The sequence below is a fragment of the Camelus bactrianus genome, chromosome 27 (assembly GCF_048773025.1).
Source record: "Camelus bactrianus isolate YW-2024 breed Bactrian camel chromosome 27, ASM4877302v1, whole genome shotgun sequence".
In the NCBI taxonomy this organism is placed as follows: Eukaryota; Metazoa; Chordata; class Mammalia; order Artiodactyla; family Camelidae; genus Camelus; species Camelus bactrianus.
Window position 1 is genome coordinate 35,693,877 of NC_133565.1, and position 24,934 is coordinate 35,718,810.

A 24,934-nucleotide genomic window follows, 5' to 3' on the forward strand; every position below is an offset into this window, starting at 1 on the left:
GTCACGGCCCCATATGTGGCAATACTTCTGCCCCTGACCTGCTGAGAACAGGGTGCTAGGAAGGACCCGAGCAGACTGGGACACACAGGAGCTTACACATTCCTGGAATCCTCAGCTCAAGTCCAGCCTGTGTTGCTACAACGCTGGGCCTGTGTTTCCCTACCTCTAAACTGCAGACAGCTGGGCTCTGGGTTCTCGGGGCCGGCCCCGCTCTGGCTGCGGGCCCCCTGGCCTCTGGCCTCCTTGCTCCCGCTCTCACACTACAGGTGCCGGGCAGGGGCATTTGTCCCCAGCCTTGTGAACACGCATCTGATGACTGGCACACCTGGGGCACAAAGCGCGGCTCCTCTGGTCCAGTGCAGGACAACGCCGATGGGCCTCTCTGGCTCCAGAGCGCCCCGGGCTTAGCCGGGTCCTGCCCCTGGGCCTGCGTCCCAGCTTCAGCGCTTCCTCCGACTTCTGCTTCATCCCAGTCACACCCCCAGGCGCTGATCCCAAGAATATTCTCGCTTATGAAGAACTATTAAATGTGGTAACTCTATATGTAACGTTTCGATGAAGTTCCAAACTATTTTCCACTGTGGCTGGACCGTTTTAGATTCCCACCAGCAGTGCGTAAGGATTCCAGTTCTCCCCACCCCCATCTTTTTGACTCTGGCCATCCTAGTGTGGAGTGGTGTCTCACTGTGGTTTTAATTTGCATTTCCCTGATGACACATGATACTGAGCGTCTCCACGTGCTGAGTGGCCATCCGCGTGCCTTCTCTGGGGAGCGTCTATCCGTATTCCCAGCCTTGTAGCTGGGCTGTCCTTTACTGTTGAGTTACGTAAATGTTCTTTGCTATTCTAGAGAAAGAGCCCTTATCACGTGCATAATTTGCAAACATTCCCTCCCATTCTGTGGATTGTTTTTACCACTTTTAAAGTGTCCTTTGATACACAAAAAGGTTTTAAATTTCGAAGAAGTCTAATGTATCTGTTTTTTCTTTTCTTGCTTGTGCTTTAGGGCGTCACATCTAAGAAACCGTCTCCCAAACCAAGAGCACAAAGATCTCGCCTACGAATTTGCTGGTTTTAGCTCTTACGTTTAGATCTGTGATCCGGTCTGAGTTACCTTTCGTACGTGATGTAAAGGTCTGAACTCATTATTTTGCATGTGGATTTTCAGGTGTTTCAGCACCAAGTGCAGAAATAACTTTTTTTCTTCATCAAATCACCTTGGCATCCTTGTTGAAATGAATAGGCCGTAGATGTGTGGGTTTATTTTTGGACTCTCAGTTCTGTTCCATTGGTCTGTAGGTCCATCCTTATCCCGGCACCTAACTGTCCTGATCGCTGTCGCTTTGCAATGTTTTTAAAACTTAAAAAAATTGTTTCCAGCTTTATGGATACATAATTGACATAATCACATTGTGCAAGTTTAAGACATACAAGGCAGTGATTTGATACGATGACCACGGTTGGGTTAGTTAATGCCTCCTCCACCTCATACAGTTAGGTTTCTGTGTGTGAGTGTGTGAGTGTGTGTGAGTGTGTGTTGAAAACATGTGAGATCTAATCTTTTAGCAACTCTCAAGTACGCGATACAGAGTTACTAGCTATGGTCCCTGTGCTGTACCCTAGATCCCCAGAACTGATTCACCTTATAACTGGAAGTTTGTCCTTTGACCAGTATCTCCCCATTTCCGCCACCCTATGATAGGTTTTGAAATCGATGTGTAAGTTCTTCACTTTGCTCCTTCTGTTTTCAGATTGTCTTGGCTATTCTGGGTCCCTTACACGTGCATGTGGATTTTAGGATCAGCCTGTCTATTTCTTGGGGAAAAAAAAAAAGGCAGCTGAAAGTTTAGCATGGATTGCTTTGAATCATGGATCTGCTGGGGAGCATCACAATCTTAACTACATTGTCTTCTGTTCCAAAGACACAGGGTGTCTTCCCATTTATCTTCTTTAATTGCTTTCAACGATGTTCTGTAGTTTTCAGTGCGGAAGCCTTGCATGCCTTTGGTTAAATTTTTTCAGCTGTGCTTACCGAGTGCCCCCACTTTCTACGGGCATTTGGTGTGGGCGCGTCCTTCTGCCTGTCCCCTCCAGGCTAACATTGGTCACGAGGGATGCTTGCATAGGCCCCCTGAAGAGGAAGCTGTGGTGGGGAAGTAGTGGGGCTGGTGGGAGAAATGGAAGGGGCTGGTTTGGTCTTCAGACAGTCGGGCATCTCCATCAGGCTTGGAGAGCAGGGTAGCCTTTCCCATCACCCCATATGTGGCAATGCTTCCGCCCCTGACCTGCTGAGAACAGGGTGCTAGGAAGGACCCGAGCAGACTGGGACACACAGGAGCTTATATATTCCTGGAATCCTCAGCTCAAGTCCAGCCTGTGTTGCTACAACGCTGGGCCTGTGTTTCCCTACCTCTAAACTGCAGACAGCTGGGCTCTGGGTTCTCGGGGCCGGCCCCGCTCTGGCTGCGGGCCCCCTGGCCTCTGGCCTCCTTGCTCCCGCTCTCACACTACAGGTGCCGGGCAGGGGCATTTGTCCCCAGCCTTGTGAACACGCAGCTTAGTCCCAGGGAGCCCTAGAGGCCGGACAAGGACGTTCTGCTCCTTGTTGTCAAAGACGGACGGCGGCTGGGATGAGCGCAGGTAGAAGACCCAGATTGTTTTTAGAGAATAAACTGTTCTGGATAAATCACCGACCCTACCCCAGGCGTGGCGAGGGGGGAAGGGGGGTGACTCCCTAGCGTCACCTCAGACCACAGCGCCAGCAGGGCTGGGGCAGCAGCCCTGGCGCCTCCTCCGATCCGTCACCTGTGTGACGTTGGGGAAAGCACTTAGCCTCTCTGAGCTGCTGGAGCCTCATCTCTAAAACTGGGTAAACAGGTCTACCGTCAGCTTCTCCTGTGCTGGCTTCAAAAAACGCAAGGACTTTCCAGCTTCACGTGCAATCTTAACGTCGAATTCAACTGCACACAGATGTGTGTTTTTTTATACATTAAAAAAAGAAAAAAATGTATTGATAAAGAAGCTGGGTGGGAAGGAGCAATGCCAGGTGGCTCCTTCAGCGGCAGACGCTCACACACGGGGCTGCTCGAATGTGGCAGGAACGTGGCTTGAACGCGGCGAGGGAGGACTCCTGCTGCTCCTGAGAGGAGCGGGGAGGGGGTGTGAGAGGGGAGCCCACGAGGTTGTGAGGAAGCACCGGGCAGCGGGCAGGTGGGCAGAGGGCCCGAGGGGACAGGAAAGAGAGGTCAGGTCTGTGGTGTGGGACCCCCGCACCTCAGAACCAGCAAATCCGAGAAGTCAGTGAACTCAGTTGCGCACACGACTAATTTATGCGTCTCTTTGCTTATTTACTTGTGTATTTTGTGGAACAGAAGAAAGGGGCTGCTTCTGCTGTTCCCAGTGACTCAGTGTGAAATGAGGACAGAGCCCTGGGGGCAGGAGGCCGCAGCGGGGAAGACCCTGGTGGTGGCGGCTCTAGGGCCTCCCTGAACCTGGGACAGCTCCTGGCTTCTCGGGCTGTCGGCCTGGGGACCTGGGGAGTCTCCCCCCCCGGGGCTGGTGACACCGAGGGCACAGAGGCGGAGCTGGTCCGCGAGCAGCGGGGAGGAGGGGGACGGTGGCAACCGGCTTCCCCGCACTCTGGGGCACCCCGAAACCCTCCTTGGGCTTCCAACCTCTGTGGAACAGAGCTTGACAACACGGCCCCTGTGCGGCTTTGGAACCCACGCCTCACTGGGGGAGCGCGTCTCTCCCCCACCTGCCACAGACAGACGGGGTTCACGCGCTCCCCGGGACTCCGTCTGTCGCATCTTCCTGCAGCCCCACCTTCTCTGGAGCCGACAGCTGGCCTGGCTGCCTCTGTGGAATGGCAGCCCCTCTGCTGCTGGGAGCCAAGTTCCTCTCAGCGCCATCACTCCCTAGGGGCGCTCCTGCGGCTGCTGCGAAGGGCGATGAGACCCCGGTGGCTCCTGTCCCTGGCACAGACTCCAGGGCTGAGCTCTGAGACCCGGGGGCCCGAGGCCCCAGCCAGAGGGTGCAGGTGTGCGGGCAGGTGGGCGTGAGTGTCACAGGGTCCGCCTTCCAGGAATTCTCTTCATTCATCCTCTCCTCTGAGTCCTTCCGGAGGAGAGGAAACATTCCACCTCCTTCCCTGGGGCTGGAACTCTCTCCCACTCGGGGCTGCCCAGGCCTGGTTCCCAGACGCCTCTTGGAACGTCTTAATGGAGGAATGCTGCTCACTGGTCCTCAGGCCTGGAAGAATCCTGGACCTTCAGAACCACAGGTAAAAGGCAGCCTGGTTCAAGTGAGAGGCCGCAGGCTTCAGAGACGTCCCGACGGGCATCCAGTCCCAGCTCTAACACTCGCTCGCTGTGCGACCTTGGGCAAGGCACTTAACTTCTCTTGGCTCCCGTTTCCTTGGCTGGAAGAACCTGACAGGGGTTGTTGTGATGATGAAATTAGCACACTGCAAAATGCCCGGTGACTTGTAGGCCCTGAAATGCCGCGCTTGTGTCTGTTGAAGATTGGGTTCCCGGGGAAGCAAGCTCTGAGACAGAGTTTAGCAGTCGGGGTTTTAATTAGGGAACGCACTTGGGATCAGCAGCCGTGGAAGGAAAGGGATGGAAGCAGCAGGGGCCAGAGGGAGAGAGCCCTGACCCCCGGAAGCCAAAATGGCCTTCTCTGCGCCATGCTGGAGGCCCCCACGGTCAGTGGTTTGCTGGGAACTCAGCATTTAGTGGTTCTCACAGCAACGACTTCTTACAGTGAAAGGATGCAAAGCAAAATTAGCAGAGGGAACAGCACACAGAGGACACCAGGCACGGGCTTCCGAGAACCCTCTCCTGGGGGAGCCCCACAGGACGCGCTTAATTCCTCCAGCAGCAAACGGACAACATGTGTGAACTGTCGCCAACCAGCCAAGCCACGGGAGACTCGGTGCCCAAGGCTTGTTCTGGAACATGGGGGAGGGCCGGCCATGCAGGCACCTCGCCTGCCCCGCAGCACAGCTCCCAACTCCCAGCAGAACGCAGGTGCTCGGCGTGAAGCCTGTTGTTTGGACAGTTTAGGCTGAATGAGCCTCTCTTCTCAGGGAGTGGTGGGGGCCCTCCCCAAACCAAATCCCAGATTCCAGCCAAGGGCCGGCCTTGCAAGCAAGCCTTTGAAGGAGGGCAGCCTCAGGTGTCTGCGATAGCTGCTCTCTGCACGTGTCTCCTCCATCAGTCACTGGGCGTGGTCCTCGGGGGCAGAGGTGTGATGTCAGAGCAGCTGCCTTCTGTCTGAGCTGAGGCTGTCCCTGAAGGGCTGACTGCCGAAGCCTGCCACAGCCCCCCAGCAAGCCCTTCACTCAGGGGGCATCTGCAGCCAAGGGTCCACCGCAGGCAGGAGGGGGGCAAGCGTGCTGCTGGTCCTCGTGGCTGCGGAGCGCCAGAGAGCTCCGCTGTTGAAGAGCTGAGCACCTCACCTCGTGCGGACCCTGGAGAACGAAGCCAGCGGGGAGCCCCTGGCATTGTCCCTCCGTGAATCAATTACAGAATGTGCACAGGTCAGACGGTGGGAGAGAGAAAGCGGAGCTTGGTGTTCAAGGGGGATGTGAGACAGTGCCAGGGAGCCGGCTTGTCCGCAAACACCGATGGCCAGAGTGGAACATAACAGGCTGGGAGGAAAGACGTATTTGCTGAACTGGACCCATCCTGCGGACCGCCGAACCCACGCTGAGAGCTGTGGATCTAGAGACGCAAACAGGGCTTGGCTTCTGCCCTCGGGAGCTCACTGCCTAGGAGGGGAACTGGCCTGTGTCAGAAAGTTGCAGTAACCGAGAGAAGCAAGACAGGGGCGTTACCTCTCCTAGGGACGTGTTTGGTGGTGTTTGAGCGTGTGTGTGTGTCAGTTCTGATCTGAGCTTTTGCTGCAGGAGACAGGAAGTGAAGACTGTGTGAAGGGGCAGCTGGGCCTGGCTTTGGCCCTTCACGCTGAGGGTGGTGACAGGGACAGCGGGGCTGGCAGCGCGCGGCCCTGACTGGGCTGCTGGCCCGTGCAGAGGTGCTGTGTGAGCGCCTCGGGAGACGGCGCTGTGCGCGCTTGCGTGTCTTACCTGGACTGAAACCTGGCCGGGCGCACGCTTCGCTCTGACACAAACATAGATCGGCTCTGTCAGTTGTCTCGGGGTTAAATTCACCCCGGGTAGGGGTTGGGGGCAGCCTTGAAGCCAGGCCAGGAGCCACCCCAGTGACGGCCGAGGCCTGGGACTGGATTTACGCCGCTGAAGAGCTGTCCTAAGGCTTAAGGGCTTGGGGTGCAGCCACCTCTAGTGACAGTCACACCTTTTCCTCTGGGTTGCAGTTCCCTTCTGTCACCCTCAAGTGTCACTCAAGTAAGCTGGCAGCGAACGCTGAGAGGCACAGTGTCCCCTCACTGCATCTAATGGGGAGATTCGGAAGCGGGGAACCACATTTTGATAAGCACTGGTCTTAAGGAGGCAGCCCCAGTTCCTTAGCACGGTGTCCTGGGCCCTCCAGGGCCTGGGCCTTCCCGAATTTACCGCACGAGTGCCTCCCTGCCCCCGCCCTCCCCGCCTGTGCACACAGCCGGCGCTCAGGAAACGTGTGTTTTCTGAATGGAACTTGAGCAGGCATCTCGGCCCAAACCCTGCGGCGCCCTGGGCTCCCCCTCCCCCCCTTCCCAGGGCAGGCCTCTCGACCCTCCCTCTGCCAGGGGCTGTCACCTCTCTCCCTCCGGACGCCCACTGACAGCCCCAGCTGAACAGCCCTGCCAGGACCAGTGCAGTGGTCCCCACGCAGCTGCCCACACTCAGGCCCCCCCCACCTGCTCCGTGGGTTGTGGTCGGGAGACTGTCCACAGGTCGCTGCTTTGGTCATGCTCCTCCCTGGCTCTGAGTCCCTGCCGGCTCCCCGTGGAGTACAGGCTTCCCCGTTGAGTACCCAGGCTTCCCGGCTGAACTTGGCCTTCTGCTATGTGATGTCAGCCTGTCTCTCCCATCCTGCCTGCCAGGACCGAAGGTGCACCAGCCAAACAGGCTCACTTGCTGTTGTGTGTGTGCGCGTGTGTGCGTGTGCGTGCGTGCGCGCCCTTGTGTCTGGAGTTGCCCTTAGCTAGAACGTCCCTCTCCTGCGAGGACCAGCTCCAATGCCAGCCTCGCCCATCATCGTCCCTGCTCCTCCCAGCTCAGGGCCCTCTGCCCCTGATCTCCGTGGTGATCGGGTCCCCGGGCGTGTGCCTGCCCTGCTGTGCTGTGTCCTTCCTCAGCTCATACGCAGAGCCGGTGACTTAGTCACCTTGTGTCCCCAGTGCCCAGGGCAGATATTTGCAGGGACTAGGAGCTCAATCAATGTTTGTTTAATGAATAAATACATAATTCAAACCCAGTGCCCTGCTTTCTTCTAATGACACTCAAGTCATCTTGGGCAGGAAGCATATTTACTTTTCTAATATGACCTCCCGCCATTGGTCAAAATTAGAATAAGCACTTTGTGGATTAAGAGCTGGCACCTTTAAGCCTCAGGGCTGAGAGTGACTCACCATTTACCACCCGTGGGTCTGAGTTGTTGGCAGCAGTATCGTCTGCCTCCTGGAACGGTGTCCGGGCTTCCAGGCGGGCACCGCCTTGTGCTGGGAGTGCTCCCTCTGGCTCCACGTGCCCTCAGCCCTGGGTTGGTGTCTCCCCCTCCGATTCAGCCCCTCCCCTGGACCACTGGGCCTGTGGTCCTGATGTTTGCTCCTCTCCTGCTTTCATTTTCCAGCTCTTATCTGCTAGGGAGCTTTGGGTGCAAGGAACTCGGGTAATGTCAGCAGAAGGAGCTTATTGGAAAGATGTGGCCGGGCTCGTGGAACTGAAGGGCGGGCTGGAGAGCCAGCTCAGAGGGTCTGGAACCAGGACCGCGCACGGGGTGGCATATGGGTCTCAGAAACAGGGGGAACTGATGAAAGGACAGTTCTTAGACGGTTGTCATTGCTGCTGACACTGACGGTACAAATGAATCCCAACTGCTTTCAGTCTTTTTGTTGCTCTGGCCCAGATTCAAACTCTAGGGAGAATCCAAGTGGACCTAGAATGTGCGTCCATTTCGCCTTCCACTGCCCTGCCTCCTGCCCTTTTCTGGTTACCAGCCAGCTGCTCGCAGCCCCACCCATCACTCGGTCCCCACCCAGGCCTCCGCAGTCACCCCATGAGGGGTTTCCAAGTTACCTCGCCCAGGGTGCCAGGCTTCTGCCTGGTGCAGGAGACACAGCCTCTGAGAGGCGACACGAACAGCACCTGGACAGTCAGACAGCAGCTGTCCCCCTGCTTAGAAAATAAAATGCTTAGCCAGGATGATGGGTCACTAGTGGCCAATAACATAAAGCAACTTTAGATTCCGTGAGTCACTTAAAATTTCATCAATCTTATGTATTTTTTTTCCTGTGGCACAAAACGTCTTGGCTGATTCTGAAAACTCACGAGCGACTGGTTCTTACAACAGCAGTGCAAACCTGAGGACAGGTTCCTAATCAGCTAGCCGCGCCTCCTTCCTGGGCGTTGGCCACGTGACCTTCAGGCCCCACACACGGATTCAGATGGCTGCGTCTAGTTGTTGCAGGGCCGGCCGAGGCTTCCTGGGACTCAGGTCTGCGCAGAAGCCATGAACGCGGCGTTCATTTCCACCCATTGCACTTGTGGGTTCACGTAACGCTAGCTGTCTCCCTAATGAAAGGCAAGGGAAGTATCAGCCAGAAATTTCATAATCACAGTGTTTGCCAAGTTCGCTATTGTTAAGTGCCACAGGCTTTGCGGGAAATGAAGGCTGTGCGTTAGGCTGCGAGCGCTGCCGGCGGGTGTGGCCGGGGGCTCCTGTCCGCAGAGCCGCGCCAGAGAGGACAAACAGCAGGCGCAGATGACGGATTAAGAGTGGCTCCAATGAGAGCCTATTCGGCCAGCGGCTTCAAACTGAGAACACGCCGCCACGACTCGCTGGATGACAGTAAACGTGGCCGGTCGTGGACCTGCGGGTCCCCTCGAGGCTTCTCTGGTCTTGAGTGTGTCATGTTCGGAAGCTACCAATTTAAACCTCCCGTCCCCCAGCAAAGATGAGGCTCATGGAAGGAGAGAGTTGTTTGGGTGATTTGCAAAGTCCGGATGGCCAGGGAGAGGCGGCCTGTCCCGCCGGAGACACGCCTCTGCTCGCCCGCCTGGGCCCGGGCTCGGCCCCTGGGAACCTGAAACTGAAAGCTGCCGTGGCCTTGACGTAAAGGAGGGGTCTGAGTCCAGCCTGGGAGCTGATGGGAGAACATGAACATGTCTCCCCCGTCCCAGGCACTTCCCGCCGGGGCACGGCTGCTGACAACACAGAGTGGGTACGGTGTTCTGTGGGGCTGGGGCTGCAGTGAGAGTGGGTGTCTTCAACCCGGGGTTAGCCACGTGGGCACAGGACGCAAGCGGCCTCGCCAGGACCCACGGAGGGAGGGCAGAAGCAGGCTGTGTGGAGAAATGTCCGCATCGGCGTGGTCCGGAGACGGAGCAGCGTCCCCTGCCCGGCAGGCGTACGGGAACGTGCCCGGGCATGCGCCGATTTCCTTCAGCGCCGACACCCCGGGCGCGGCTTGGACGCCCGCTTGTGAGCACAGAGCAGAAAGCTGAGCGCGGCCTTCTGTCTGCGGGTGGGGCGGGGCCCCGAGGGGCCGCTTGCGTCCCTCCGGCGTGGGACGCACCGCTGAGGGGGGAGTTAACCTCGGCTCTGTCGCCAGACCACACAGGCAGAAGGGCCGCGGTGGGCAGGTTGGAACGTGCTGAGCTCACCCGGTGTTCTCGGTTATCAGGCTGGATGCTCTGCATTACGATTCTGGACTAGGGGTTCAGGCGCTCGGGGCTGTGTGACCTCGGCCAAGTCACTAACCTTCTCTGCGGAGGTAGGCGAAGGTGGCTATTAATTTCATTGGTAATCCACTAACTAACTAACGCACATATCCATTCAATGAACACTTTGCCACGGCACCTCGATGTGTTACGTGCGGGAGAAATAAAGGCAGTTGGGACCAGGCCTGCCCTTGAGCAGCTCACAGCCCCAGATGTGCACAGACAGCAGTGTGGGTGTGACGCCCACCACAGCGGGACGAGTGAGGGCTGGAGGACACAGGGCCCGAGTGGAGGGCCGGGCCGGGTAAGAGAGACAGGGCAGCTTTCTGTGCCTGGGGCGGTTGGAGAGAAGTGTAAATCCACACATATTATTACTGTCACAAGCAAAGACTAGCAGAATGCAGCCCACCCTGTCGACAGGAGGGCTGCGTCCTGACGTCTGCACGAAGCCCAGAGTCATGAATGTCACCACAGCACGAGCTCCCGGCCTCCTTCCTGGGGCGTTTCCCAAAAGGAAACAAACTCTCCATCACTTTGCGGTGGCCCTGGCGCCCGAAGAGACATGAACAAGGAACGGGAGCCAAGAGGGTCCCCAAGCCAGGCCCTTGGTCACGCCCACTGAGCGGCCTCTCCCCCACACTGGCCTGCAGGGCCTGGGAGTTAAACATGCACCTCGGCGAAGCTGCCCGTGAGCACAGACTTGGGATTTCGGGGTTGCCAGCAAACAGCCCAAATCGAGGAGAGTAAGTCTGCAGATGACGAGGGTCAGCTATCCTACGGCTGTGTCTGCTTGTGGGACGCAGGGTGATTGACTGGAAGTTCCTTGGGGGTGGGGAGCAGAGGAGAGATTTCTTTCCATCTGGCTCCTGCCCCTAGAACCACACATTCTGTGGGGGCTTGGGAAACACTGCCAGTGTTTGCACTGAGCAATTGTTTTTGCTCTGCAGACACTGATTGGATAACTTGGTGGTTGACGGCCCTGTGGACCCTGGAGGGAGGCAGATCCGGGTAAAAATCCCAGCTCTGCACCTGGCGAGCTGTGTGAACGGGGGTAAGAAATAGAGTCACTTCACGCCTCTGTTTGTTCACCTGTAGAATGGGGGTAACAACAACTCAGCCCTCCTAGGTAAGGAATGACTGAGAAGCACGTGGATGCTGCCTAGCCAACAGGAAGTGCTCAGCAGGCAGCAGCAGCAGCATCTTACGTCTCCATCTTTATCTTCATCACCACCGTTGTCGTCACCGCCATTATTCCTGACTCCTGAAGCCCAGCACTATAGGCGAGGATGGCTGCCGCCGCCCCCACCTTAGGCCTTCAGAGTGCCTCCTTGGCTCCATGACTCACCCCCAGCTGGATCCACGCATCTGTCTGGTTCGGTGCTTCCCAAACTGGAGTGCGCAGCAGAATCATCACAGGCCACCAGGTCCCAGCCAGAGGGTTTCTGGTCTAGCGAGTCCCCAGGTTACATGCTGAGAATCACGGCCCGCTGAGCCCCGAGCCCTGTCCAGGTTTTTCCAGTAATCAGCGCTCTGAAGGCCCTTTGCTGGCTCGCTCATCTACCTGGCTTTCAGGGCCTGGTGGTTCTTTTGAAGAGGCCAAGGCCAGTCAGCACTGCGATTCAGTCACTTCTGAAAATTTTCCTCTTTTTTACCTAAAATCATCCACCCAAATCTTGACCACCGCTCCCCCTCCCCCCCAAAAATGAAGTAGAGGGTAGCGCAGGCGTCCTGGATTGGAAGCCTCACGAGGGCGGGGACCGGTCTGCCTCGCTGCCCTCTCTTTCCGGGACGTAGGACATTTAATCAAGGGAACTGGATAACCCGTGGAGGCAGGTGCCCCCAGAAGAGTTTGCGTGCGGCTGGTGCCCACACCTCTGATGCCAGAGGAGGCCTAAAGCCGTCTGCGGTGGGAGTTACTGCGCTTCCCTGACTTGGTCCCCGGCGGACAGTCCAGGCCTTGGAAACGCTCTGCACACTGTTTAGATCAGCAGCCAGTGCGTGGTGCTGAGCCCCACCGTGAACGTTTTCCCAACATTGCCTCCGTCAGGAAGCCTTCCCTGAATGCCCCCTCCCCTAATGGGTTCAGCGTTCTTCCTGGTGCTTTGGCAAGAGCCTGGCCGTGGCCCATCTACCGTCTCACTTACCCTGCTGTTTATAGACATTATCCCTCCCTGTTTCAGAGTCTCCCCCCGCTCAGCTGAGTTTTTGAGGGTTAGGAACTGTGTTCTACTGACATTTGGTGACTGTTGAGTGAATGCATGTGGGATTATCTGAGGTCAGATGCCTAATAAACAAAGACTGAACAAATTCTGCTAAAATGTCACCAGGGTCTCATGCTTTCCTGCCTGCAGCTCCGGGGTCTCAGCGTCCTGCCTGCCCGCAGTGGCTCCCGTGAGTGAGGGCGGTGAGCTCCGAGAGCGAAGGAGCCTTAGGAGGGCACTGCTTTGATGGCCCAGAAGACTCCCCCAGTCCCTCCTGGCGCCCTGCCGGGCCCTGCCACCTGCTCTTCCACCTCGTCCATGCTGCCTTCCGGGATCGCAGCATCCTGCCTGCCCCCGGTGCCCCTGTCTGCTGGGACGCTGCTCTGGCACCTCGCTGGCTTCACTGTGTGTGTGACGCAGCCTCTGCCTCCTGCTGCCTTGCGGACCCAGGGCTCCACCACCTGGCCCGCTGCCCCTTGTTACCGGCGTCCGGTTCCCCCCTGAGCACCGGGGACTCCCAGCTGACCGTACTCCACGCCCCGGCCTCTCCCTCCCAGAAAAAAAAAGCATCTGCCTGGTGCATGTTGCTGCCTTTTACTTCCTCAGACTCAATTCCGTCTTGGGAAGAACAGTGAGGAGACCATCCTCGTCCCCACTGCCCCTGCTTCCCTGGGAAGCCACCTGGCAGAGTCCCCGCCCGCCGGTGACGCTGGAGGGCCAATCGCGTGGTCCTCGTTTGCTGCATAGATACCGCTATTCAGCAGCGGGACGGGACGGAAGATCACGCCCAGGACTTCCAGGGTCCGCCGGGGTCGCTCTTCTTTCCGTCGTGTGCAGAGAAGAGGAGTCTCCCCTAATCTCGTCGCTGGTGCGGCCGAGCTCACCTGCACCCCTCACAGGGCTGGTTCAGAGACTGCTTGGGGGCAGCTGAATGCACCATATGTCATGAGGCTGCGTTTAGGAGCAGAGACATAAACTGTTACTATAATGGATGAAGCAATTATCATAAATCTATTTTTAATCTCTTCTTCCTTTTAAATTTTAAAATAATCGAGGCCGGCTGTCTTTCCGTAAGGGGAGGGATCCAGGCTCTGAAACAAGGGAAGGCGCGAAAAGCTCTCCTTCCTCCGGCTGAAAACGCGAACTGAGCAGTGCTTCTTTTTGCTCCCTTCATTAACTGCATTAGTACCTTTTAAAATCTCTTTAAAATTGTGTTCACTTCGCTTTCTTTAATCTCATCTTTTCCTGGAGTGTGGAATCACTGTGATCCTCGTCTTCAGCTTTTCTTTGATGACAACTCTGGGTTTAATTTGTATTTGGGAATTGAAATGCAAATTTGCAGTCACCCACAAGCCCCTCTCCCTCAGACTCTGCTGGGATGCTGAGAACCCAGGTGAATGTTGTAGCCGTGTGTCCCTAGCCAGAGCACCCTCCTAGCCCTTCTCAGGTCCCAGGCTGGGGCAACACAGTTTGCTCCTGTAGGTCCTGGGCACCCGAGAAAGTGGCAAAATGTGCTGAGTATTGTGCCAGCCCACAGTAAGCCTTCAGCCGGGCGTAGACATGGTTGGTCGTTTTCAGAATTTTATAGACAGTTTCTTTCTTGTCTCTAAACATGGCTTTTCTTTGTCCTTTGCCATGGGGCTCAGCTGTTGGGGAGAACGCTGTGGAAATTTTCAGGAGAAGAAAGACTTTAAACTATATTGGTTTCTCATGAAGGTAAATGTAGATTTACCACAGGACCCAGAAATTCCAGTCCTAGTCTATACCCCAAAGAATTGAAAACAGATGTTCAAACAAAAACCTATTCACAAATGTTCAGAGCAGCATTATTCACAACATCCCAAAGGTGGAAACAGCCCAAATGCCCATCACCCAATGAATGGATAAACAGTCTGTGGTATGTCTAGGCAATGGAATACTATTCAGCCATGAAAACATGCTGCAACGTGGATAAACTTCAAAAACATTATTCTAAGTGAAAGAAGTCACATACAAAGGGCCATATATTGTATGATTCCATTTACATGAAAAGCCCAGAGTCAGCAAGTCCGTAGAGACAGAAAGTAGATAGATCAGTGATTGCAGGTGGGGTGGGGGGGAGGGGGAGATGGGGGTGCTGTTTAATGGGAACAAGGCTTCCTGTCGGTGGTATGAAAATGTTCTGGAACTAGACAGGGATGGTGGTTGCCCAACAGTGTGGATGTGTTAGATGCCAATAATGATCAATTGTATGTGTATTTTATCCCCAAAATAAAAAAAAAATAAATAAACCAATATGGATTTCTCCACAGGGAACTGGGTTTGACCCCGAGGTAATATCCACATCAGGCCTAGGGTAGGGATGCAGGAGACACGAGGACGGTAGACAGATGGAGAAAAAACGGCCTTTGTGATCACACAGACCAGGGTTGGGCTGCCATCAGCGCCACGCCTTCCCGGGCTGCACCTGGGCGCCCTATGCCTGGTCTCGGGAGCCTGGCCTGCTTCTTCACCTGCAGAGCAGGAGTAACAGTGCCTGTGCCCCGCGGTTACTAGGAGGAGGGAGAGAGAATGCGGCTGATTTTCCCCGCCTGCGTGGGTGCTCAGTGGGAAGACTGCCCGCCTTCCCTTCTGTAGCGACTACGGTTATTTTTATTGCAAGCAACAGAAGCCAGTCTTAGTGGGCTCGGGCAAAACGAGGAACTTCGTTGGAAGACTCCTGGGGCATTTCTGCAACATCCTGTGAGTCGCTTTGTGGAGGGCTCCTGCAGCCCCCAGCTGGCGAGCCTTCCCTCTGCCCCGACCATCCCTGACCACCTGTACGCCTTTTTAAAATCTGCCACGGAAGACAGTCTGGCTGGCCCAGCCTTGGCAGGGTTATGCTGTCCTTGCCCGGGCAGGGTCCTGGAGCACCCTGATGAGTCTGGAAGCCAAGCCCTCTCCTGCAGCCAGCAAACGCTGTTCCCAGAGAACAGGAGTCCTGAAGCAGTCACCCCACGGGCCTGATACCCTGTTCCTTGGTGGCTGGTGTGGGGCAGGGGGGTGAAGAGAAACAGGACACACAGAGACGTGGAGCAGAGCCCTGGGTACACGCCTGACCTCCCCCCGCTCGGCGCCACCTCTCCCCCTCCTCTCCCCGGAAGGGGCAGCTTCAAGCATCTTCGTGGCCCTGCACCTTGGCTCGCCGGGGTCTCCTCTCACTTTTCACCACAATGTAAGACTGATGGAACTTTTCCTGCTCAGGTCTAACTTCGCCTCCTCCTAGCAGCCTTCCCTGATTAGCCCCACCCCAACTGCGTCTTCTCCCCCTCCCCTGTTTCTTGTTCCCAGTATCTGCTCATGGCTCTGAGAGCAGGCAGCCAACTGATACCCCTGGCGTCGCTCAATTCCTCAATGTGTGTGTGTGTTCTCTGCGACCCTGCTGCGTGGGCTCCGGTGACGCATCGCTCATCCGTAGCTTTTGTAGCCCCAGCACAGTTGTTAGTGATGTAAAGCAGTGATCAGGAGCCCGGGGTGACTGCGGGGGACAGAGGAGTCCCCTGCAGGGCGCAGGCGAGGACTTACTGATGGAAAAGGATCCTGCTGCCCCATGAGCCCCCATCTACCCTGGGCGAGGCCGCAGAGAGAGAGAGAGTGGGGTCTCAGGCCACAAGAGGTCTGTCTTCATGAAGACCAGAAGTTCTCGTGGGGAAAATCTCACCCTAAATAAAAGAGGACATTTAGGTTTCTTCCTCGTCTTGGTATTGTAAATAGTGCCTATAAGGAGAAGGAATATGGAAAGGAATACACACATATGTAGGTGTACAACTGAATCTCTGTGCCGTACATCAGAAAATACCACAACATGGTACACTGACTGTACTTTAATTAAAAAAAAAAAAAAGAAGGGAGGCAGGTGCACACGTGGGACCCTTCTCAGAGTAGGCACGGCGGCTGTAAGCTGCTTGGGCTCTGGGAGGTGAAGCCCACACCTCTGCTCTGCGGTGCAGGACCCCCACTCGGGGGACAAGACTTCCATGCATCTGAACCTTGCTAGGCCCGTTATTGGCTGTGTGTCAGAAAGCAAGCCTCTTGACCTCAGCTTTCTACTCAGCAAAATGGGCACAAAACAGCTATTTTGAAGGGTTGCTGGGAAGGTGAAAGATAATGAATTCAAAGCACATCACTGCTGCTCGATGAATGGAAGTGCCTTGAAGGCTTAGGGCTGGAGGGAGTGGGCAGGATCTCCTGGAGTTTGGGGGAGCTGGGAGGGGAGCCAGACCTCAGAATTTCCCTCCAGCAATACTTTAAAAAGTGAATTAAAAATTGCAAACTCCAGCAAGCAAGCAATCATTTGACAGCAAGCGCATGAGGCAAGGCCTGCCTGTGCCCCAGGAAGGTCAACTTCGACAGCTAAGAAAAGAAAGAGGATTCTGGAGTGCGGTGGAGAGGTGGAGCCCAACAAGTCTCCTTTTTAAGCAGATAAAAATCTAGAGTTTGTTTTATTTTCCAAGAAGACCCCTAATCGGGAGAGAGGCAGCCCCCGCCCAACAGAAAGGCAGGCGTCAGGGCTGCGTGCTGAGTCACCGGAAGACGCGCGGCTCAGACTCCTCCGCGCGGCGACGGAGCGCACCCTCACGGCAGGCGGGGGCACCCTGGGCCGGGCCGCTCAGCAAACTTTCCGAGAGGAAGCGGACCTGGTTACTCCGACCAAGAGTGCCTGCTGCCCGAGCTCAGCCCCACCCCGGCCCTCAGGCTGAGGGAGTGTGGACAGAAACACTCTCCCCAGGCCTGAGTCAGGAGACCAGACAAGCTAGACTCTGGTTTGGCAAAAAGCGCAGACAAACACCTTCACTACATCAGTGCAAACAAGATGTCCCGGACTATTCAAATGAAAGCAAATAAACTGAAAACACGTGGCGACCACACAGAGGAGCTGTAGCCCAGAGGAAAGTCACCAGCCTGGAAGAAAAGACGGTCATGAAACAGAAGGGGGTTCCCCGCCACGACGTCATGTATGGAACAGCTGCACGGCCCACACAGTCTAACTCTGAGGCCCAAGAGAGAAAGCAGAATGGGACAGCGACTGCAAAGCTAAAAAAGTAAACTGAGGACCCAAATCTTCACAAATGCTAACTAAATTTGAAAGAGCCAGGAAAAAGCTGACAGTGTTGAACAGAGATAAAACTGCAGTGACCGACACAGAGGACGGGCTTGATGAGGGAGAAGAAGGACGGACGGAGATCACAGCAGGTGCAGAGGAGTTAGCAGAGCTCCACCGACGGGGCCCCGCCGGTGTGACCTCAACAGGTGCTGCCTGAATCCAAGAACCCGACAAAGGATAAAGCGGGTGGACCCAGCGATGGACCAGACTGTATCCCTGAAATGAAGACAGACAAAATCCTGCAGGTCAGAAGAGCATATGGCACTCCGGGAAGAGGTGAGCACAAATACTTACTGCTGAACATGGCCGAGGTGGGCCACTGAGCTTCCAGGATCAAGAAGACAGTGCCTTCGGTTGTCAGGAAACAGGCCAACCCCCTGTGGGGGCTGGCGGGGTGGTGGTGGGGGACCAGCACCTGGGGGAAGATCAGGCTGACCGTGGGCTTTCTCCAAGGTAATCACCTGTTCCCTAAGACCACAAAATACTGTCTCCAAAACTCTGGGAGAAACAGGGTGTCACCTAGGACTATAACACAGCGCAAAGAGCAGGCTGACAGACCTTCTCGGACGTCAGAGAACCTGTGAGCACGTCCCCTGTGGGTCCTCGGTGGGGCTCTGCGTGGCGAGGGAGTCCGGCCAAGTAAGGCGTGGGTGAAAGCAAAGAGTTCAGGATTAAGAAAGACCGACGGTGACCACGAATGCATTTTTAAATAACATTTCAAACAGCCGTGGGAGTCATGGGTATCAAACACGAAATTGTAAACCTTACTAAAATAATCATACAATAAAAGTAGAAAAATAGAGGGTGGCATGAGATACTAAGTCTTTTATATAGACTGGGGATCAGCTGAAACTGTTTATAACAGAAACATGTAGTTTAAGGAGATACGGATCACAACGTGCTGTGTTTTTCACAGCCTCTTCAGTTAACCTTACAGGAATCTTTAGGAAAAAAATTGGGGGGTAAAGAACATTTATTTGAAGTTCAACAATTCCTTCTGTTTCATTTCAGTTTCTTTTTCTGCTGATAAACTCATGTAAAATTACATTTAATACTTTTTATTAAAATAGCATATATGGTATTATCCGATTTTTATTAAAGTATTTCTGACTTTCTCGCTACATACGCATTTAATTATTTGGCTTCCTCGTCGCATAAATGCAGAGAAGGTTCTCTGCAATGATGTTTATCTAATGTTAATAATGGGTATTTCTGGGTGACAGCTACCTCTGACTTTATACTTTCCTGTGCTGCTTAAGTCCTTTATAATGAACATAGATATATTAAAAAAAAATTAAAACTGTACAAGGATCTTTTTCTCTGTTTGTTGTTGTGGGAAACCCTGAAAATGGCTCTGCCCGGGAGTCAGCACTGCTTTCAACTCTGAGTGTTAGGAATGATGCTTTTCTTTCCCAGCTACTTTTTCCCCTGTATTTTTCAAATTTTTGAACATGAAAAATTCTAAGTGTAGTAAAGTGATGCAAACAAAGAGGGGGGAGCAGACATTTTACAGAAGACACAGCTCGAAGGAGAGCGAACCATCCCAGTTCTGGATGTTGACAAAGTCTGCGGAAGTGACAGGAAAAGAGAGGGTCCACGCTGCGGAAGTTGGCGGGACGGGACTCAGGGTGTGAAGTCTGACCTGTGAGCAGTTGCAGACAGAGCCTGCAAATTCTCTGATGCAAAACGTGACCGTTTCAGCAAAGACTGGCCTGGCTTAACAGGTAGATAGGTGGTAGGTAGGTAGGTAACAGACGGGCGGATAGACAGATGAGAGTTAGAATGGGACCCAGGGGAGGGTCCCGGATGGAAAGGAGCCAGATGATGAAGAACAAGGGAGTTTTGATGGGACTGCCTCTTTCTTCCCTGCATCTGATGGAGAGTTTCTCAATTCTCCATGTATTTAATGGGGTACCTGGAGGAGCCTGGATCTTAAAGTTGGAGCTGTACAACTCCTCTGGGGGCTGGAAGCATTTGGAACAGTCGAGGACAGAGACCAGAGCATCCTCTGAACAAGTCCGTATCCCATGGGGAGGCTCAGGAATCCTTGGAGGGGAATCCCGGGGAGCACCGCCCTCCCCCGGCTCCCACAGGAGACGGGAGCTTGGACTGCTGCTAGGAGGTTATAAAGGAAAGGTGGCCCTGAAACCTGGAGGCTGGAGGTGTTGGCGTTACTTGTCAGAGCGCCTGGGGGAGTATGCATCTGTCTGTCCTCACTTCAGGGAGCGCTCATTCTCACCTGACCACTGGGGGTCGCTCTAAACCCCTGAGTTTAAAGGCACTCTCTGACAGCACTAAAGGAAGGGCCCTGAGCCAGTGGCAGGAGTGACAAAGGCAGCCAAGATCCCGGGGCGGGGGTGGTGTGGCGCCCATCCCTGGGAGCCGGGGCCGGGTGAGATGCGTTCCTGCCTGGGACCCCCTCTGCTCGCACCCGGGCCTGCCAGGCTGCTGCCACCCCCGCCCCGCCCCTAGCCTGCAGTTCCCGGTCCCAGGGGAACCCTCTTCTGTCAACCCAAGTTTTTAGACAAAGTCCACAGGAGCGGTTCTGGGAATGGAAACTCCCCTGTCCTCCGCTTCACTTCACCCCTGCAGAGCAGCTAGTGGAAAATGGACCTTCCCCTCTTGCTCCGTCCTAGTCCCTCCCACTCTCCATCCCCATTGTGCTTTAAAAAAGTAACTGAACGTCAGTGACCTTGCGTCTTTGTATTTTCTGACATAACTCACATAAGCCCATGGTAGAAACTTGATCTCTTTTAACCTGGGGGACTAGAAGCTGGCAGAAGCCTGTGAGTACGGCGATGGGGCTCGTGTCTTTCTGCGGCTGGACAAAGGGCCACCTGTTGCTGTCCAGGCGGAGTCTTCAGGGTGCTGTGGGGACTAAGCAGGGGGCCAGCCAGCAGAGCAGAGGAGGGGAGGCCACTGGGGGCGCTCAGTCCCTGGGCTGCGCTGCTGGCAGCGGGAGCTTTGTTTGGCAGGAAGAGGGCGCTGTGGAGCACAGCGCTTAGCGCTGTGACTTTGGGCGCCGGCCAGTCACACCTGGAAGGACTCACCTTGGAGACCCACTTGGTTTGCTGCAAACTCTCCGCTTGATCCAAGAGCGCCCCACCAGCAAACTCTACCACCTGTTGAACCCGTATTACATTCAGGGCCTTAAGCCACCTGAATCAGGTACCTTGAAAGATTTCATTTCATCTTCACGATAACCCTACTGTCCCTATGTTATGGGAGGGCACAAACGGAGACTCAGAAGGGACAGGGAAGTCACTCAAGGTTAAGATCATCCAGCTAGCGAGGAGTGAAGCTGAGACTCTCAAGTCACACCACTGACCCTAAGCCCCAAGCCACAAGCCACCACTTCTCTGTTGCCCCAGGGCTGAGCTGAGAAAGCGGGGAGCGTTTTGTCTCAGCGGCAGGAGGCCCACCAGCCCTGGCCAGGTGTCACTGGCCAGGGGCCTTCCGTTTCATAGGGGTTGCTCTGGTTTCGGCAGAGGGCTGTCGGGCCTGACCGGGAAGTGGAGACACATCTTTGGGTTCGATCTGACTGGGGATGCTGGTGTGCACGGTGTGGTGCGGGGCGTGGGGTGCAGCAGCTCACCCTGGGGCTTCCCGGGTTTGAGCCAGTGACACCAGGGCTGTGAGGGCTGCTTGCCGGCGCGGGGGCCCGTCCAGGAGTGGGGGCTTCTGGCTTGCCTGCTGGGTGGGGCGCAAGTCGTGCTGCGCCGGGCCTCCAGGGAGGAGGAGAGGTGCAGCCTCACTGCGGGAAGGCGCCCTGTCCCTGGAGCACAGTAACAGGAGACTGTTTAGAAATGGGGGTGTAGGGTAGGGAGGGGTGCCCTCTGGAGAATGGGGAAGCCTGGGGCAGGTCTCGTCGGCCTAAGCTTCCTGTGACAGCCACGGCCAACAGCACCCACTTCTCAGAACTAGAAGCACAGACCAAATCGGCACCTGCAGATCACGCTGTCTGAAGTCCTCACATCACGGGCGAGGACACTGAGGCTTGAGGGACGCTGGGACTCATCTAAGGGGACAGAGCCAGTCGGGGCAGAGGTGGACAGGCTCCCGGCTCCTCACCAGACTTGTGGCCGCCCGCGGCCTTCCCTGCGGTGACCCTGGGTCTTCCCCCATCCTACTGCAGGCTGAAGCCATGCCCGCCTCCTCCCCATTCCCGCCCAGCTCCTCCTGGGCCAAACCAGACGCTCCGCTGCTCAGGCTGTTCGCTCCTCCCTCCCGGCCTTTGCCCGCACCGTCCCTCCGCCTGGTCCTGCAGCGGTGCCCATTTATCCCACTGGTTTGCCTCCAGAATTCTCGCCCAAGTTCCGCACCCTGGATCAAACACCACCTCCTTGCGCCTCCCCAGCTGGAAGCAGTTCCTTCTTCCCCTTTACCCCTGAATCCACGGTTTGGGCTTTTCTGTAGGACGAGTTATCTGCTTTCTCTCTCTTTGTCACAACAGTTTACCAAGTGCCCGTCTTCCTCGGGACACTGGGAGATGAGAGGGCGAGTACCGGAACCCCTGCCTGGACGTGGGAAGTCTAAGGCTCGAGAATGTTAGAGGGCTAATGGCGGCAGAGCAGAGCCCAGGCCTCCTGACTCCCGCGCTGTTTGGACAGGAGCCCGCCTGCTCGCTCGGCACAGCCACCTCTGTCATCTCCGGGAACGGAGCCTCCAGAGTTGTGCAGTGCACAGCCTGTGCAACTGTGTTCCGCAGCCCCGCCTTTTGCTGGCTCCTGGTGAGTAAGATGCAGAAACGTGGGTGGACGCGGCAGGACCATAGCTCAGAGAAAGCTCTCTTTTCTTCCCCTTTCCTCCCTGCTTCCTTCCTGAACCTGTTTTCCCCCCTTTAACTCCTGGCGTCTTCCTCTGAATTTTTCATTGGGAAGAAGAACATTCAGAGATGTGAAGCACACACTTTGCCGGGCCTCAGCTTTGATGAATCTTTGATGCTGACGCCGGGGAGGCAGCCGCAGCAGCGGGCTGGGGGAGGGGAGGGAGATGTGGGGAGGGGCCTCGCAGGCCCTGATTCCCCCTCCTTTGCCTCTGGGGGTGGGGGGTGGAGTTCTAACCTGCCACAGGCCTGGTGGGCCTTGCAGCGCTCTGCACCCTGAGCGTGTGTGGGGTGGGAGGGGTGCGAGCGCGTGCAGGCGGAGAGTGGGAGGGGCCAGCGCGAGTCTGGCCACCAGGCCCCACCCACTTTAACCTCAGCTCCCGCCACAGCCCCTCCCTTCTCAGGGGCTTTGAGGTCGTACCGATTTCTAGCTGTGTGGCTTCGGTGAGTTGTTTAAGTTTTCTGAGTCTTAGTTCTTCAATAGCAAATTGGAGGCACTAACACCTTCCTCCTTAGGCCACTGTGAGTAGAAGAGATGCCTTATTTGCTGTGCCTGACTCATGCCACGCTCAGTAAATTCCAATCAATCCTCCCGCCTCTCCAGCCTGGCGGGACAGGTTTTTCCCAATGTGAGTGCTGCGCCGTGGGCGGGCCCGCCTGGCAGGATGGGTACTGAGCTTGGCCTGTCTGCACAAACAGTAGAGGGTAACCAGCCTCAGAGCGCTGGCCTTGGTGTCTCCAGGCGTGAATTTGAGTCCTGAGCCGGCTCAGGGTTGGGCATGTGGCTCCAGCAGCCCCTTCTTCGGGGAGACCCTGCTGGAGTCACAGCTGGGCGCCCCGCGATGCGCGGTGCAGGCGCCTGGCCCAGAGGCCGCGCAGCAGTGGACAACTGGGCGTGGAAGGGATGCCAGCCTGTCGCCCCCAACTCCAGCAGGACCGTAGGACCATTGCCAAGGGCGAGGGCACCTTGCTTTGTGGCCCTTCCCCTGTAATTCTCTTCATGTCGTCTTCTCATGACTCATCCTTGACTGAGACATGCGGGCTGGGACTCCGCTCTGGGCCGCTGCACACGCACCACGGCCTGGGCTGCAGCCACCTCCGCTTCCGGCTCCCCGCCTTCTCTGCTGGCTGAGCTGGAGCAGCTCACCCCCAAGGCTGAGTCCAGTGAGCCAAGCCCTCTGCACTCCCTGGAGTTTCTGGCAATTCCAGCAGGAGATTGTTGGATGACACGGGGGTCCCCGTCAGCATAGCTCTGCCCCTCAGATTCCCCTCTGCAGTCAACTCCAAAGTGGTGAACGCCTTTGTGGGGCAGTTCGCATGCATTTGCATACCCCCAGGATCCCCCTGGCCGGTAAAGTCCTTCCCACGCTGAGGGGCTGTAATTCTAACACTGACCTCCCAGATGCATCACGGACTGTGAGGTCCCGACCCGGGCAGGAATGTCAGGGAACCCCTGTCCCTTCTTTCTAACTGTCTTCAGGTCTGGTTTATGGGCTACTCAGTGGCCTCAGATTTCTCCCTCTGTATGGGGTTAACAACACGCCTAAAAAGCAGTCCTCCCCGCCTCAGGAGTGCTGTGGGTCAGCCACGCCCCAGCGTGAACGCCTTGAATCAGACCGCCTCCCGCGACCAGCCCCAAGGCAAGGGGCTTTTGGCTGAAGCAGAGTGAGTGTCTGATAACTCGCGAGGCCCTGAGCGGGCCCTGCCTTTCTGGACCACTCAGCTTCCTGTCAGTCTGCACCAGCGCTGGCGTGTGAGGATGGGACGAGAACTGCCCTTGGCATCAGGAGGCCTCGTCTGAGCAGATGGAAGTGCTCCGGGGAGGGCAGGTCCGGGGGACGGCAGGAGGGTCCGAGGGGACTGGGAACGAAGGGGTCTCCCTGTGGGACTGTGCCCCTGGGTGAGGGAGACATGGTCTGTGCTCACCGGCTCCCGCACCGCCCAGCCGGCCCTAAGGGTCCGAATGTCGGAGCCCGCGATGCAGGTGTCTGGCCACCGGCAGGTGTCGCTGTTTCGGTGTACAAGGCCAAACTGAAGGTGGTTTCTGGGTGTCAGGGGAGACTCTGGGAGCTAGAAAGTGAAGGGGCTGACCCTGTTAGGGATCGGGGGGTGGCGGGGCGTTCTGCAGCCAGATAGCAGGCGGCTTGAATTTGGCTCCCTAATCTGAGGCCTCCTAATGAAAGCACGGCACCCCGAGTCCCCGGGGGGGGGGCCCTGGTCAGGTTCTTAGTCCCCCAGCTGGGCCGCCCACCTCTGCCAGTCACATCACCCATCACTGAGCAGCTGGTGTGTGCCTCAGGAAAACAGCAGTGCAGTTAAGAGTCGGGGGCCTGGGACTGCCTGTCATCCACCCCCCTGGGGGCCCTGTCTGTGCAGAGACGGGTGGATGAGAGGCGCCCCGAGGAACATCCTCGTGTCTTAGCGCCTACCACCGAGGCTGGCCCCGCTAAGTCAGAGGCTGGTGTTGGGGAGGTGGTCCTGTCGGCCACGTGGGACGTTTGGACCCACAACCTTTTCCAGGAGCAGGCCGGGTGGGCTGCTGAGGGAACATTCCTGGGTGGCTCCTTGTCCCGCCAGCTTCATTCCTGGCAGGACCCCCCCCCCCCCCCGCCGCCATCAGAGAGTCTGGATCTGGCTTTCGGAGGCTTTCCTTCCACTAACGCACCGAGGAAAACTTCCTGCCGCTGCTGACCCTAGGGTCGTCGCAGAGGATGGGGCTCCCAGGATAAGGGGCGTCTACGGGAGCACGAGGGACCAGGGAGGGGGGGACAGCTCAAAGACAGCCTTCTCCATGCTGAGGGTGGGGTGGGAAGTGGTCCATAGCTCCTCTGCTGTGTCGCAGACGGGGACCCCGAGGGGCTTGCATTCTCTCCAGTGTCACAGATGGGGACCCCGAGGGGCTCACATTCTCTCCTGTGTCACAGACGGGGACCCCGAGG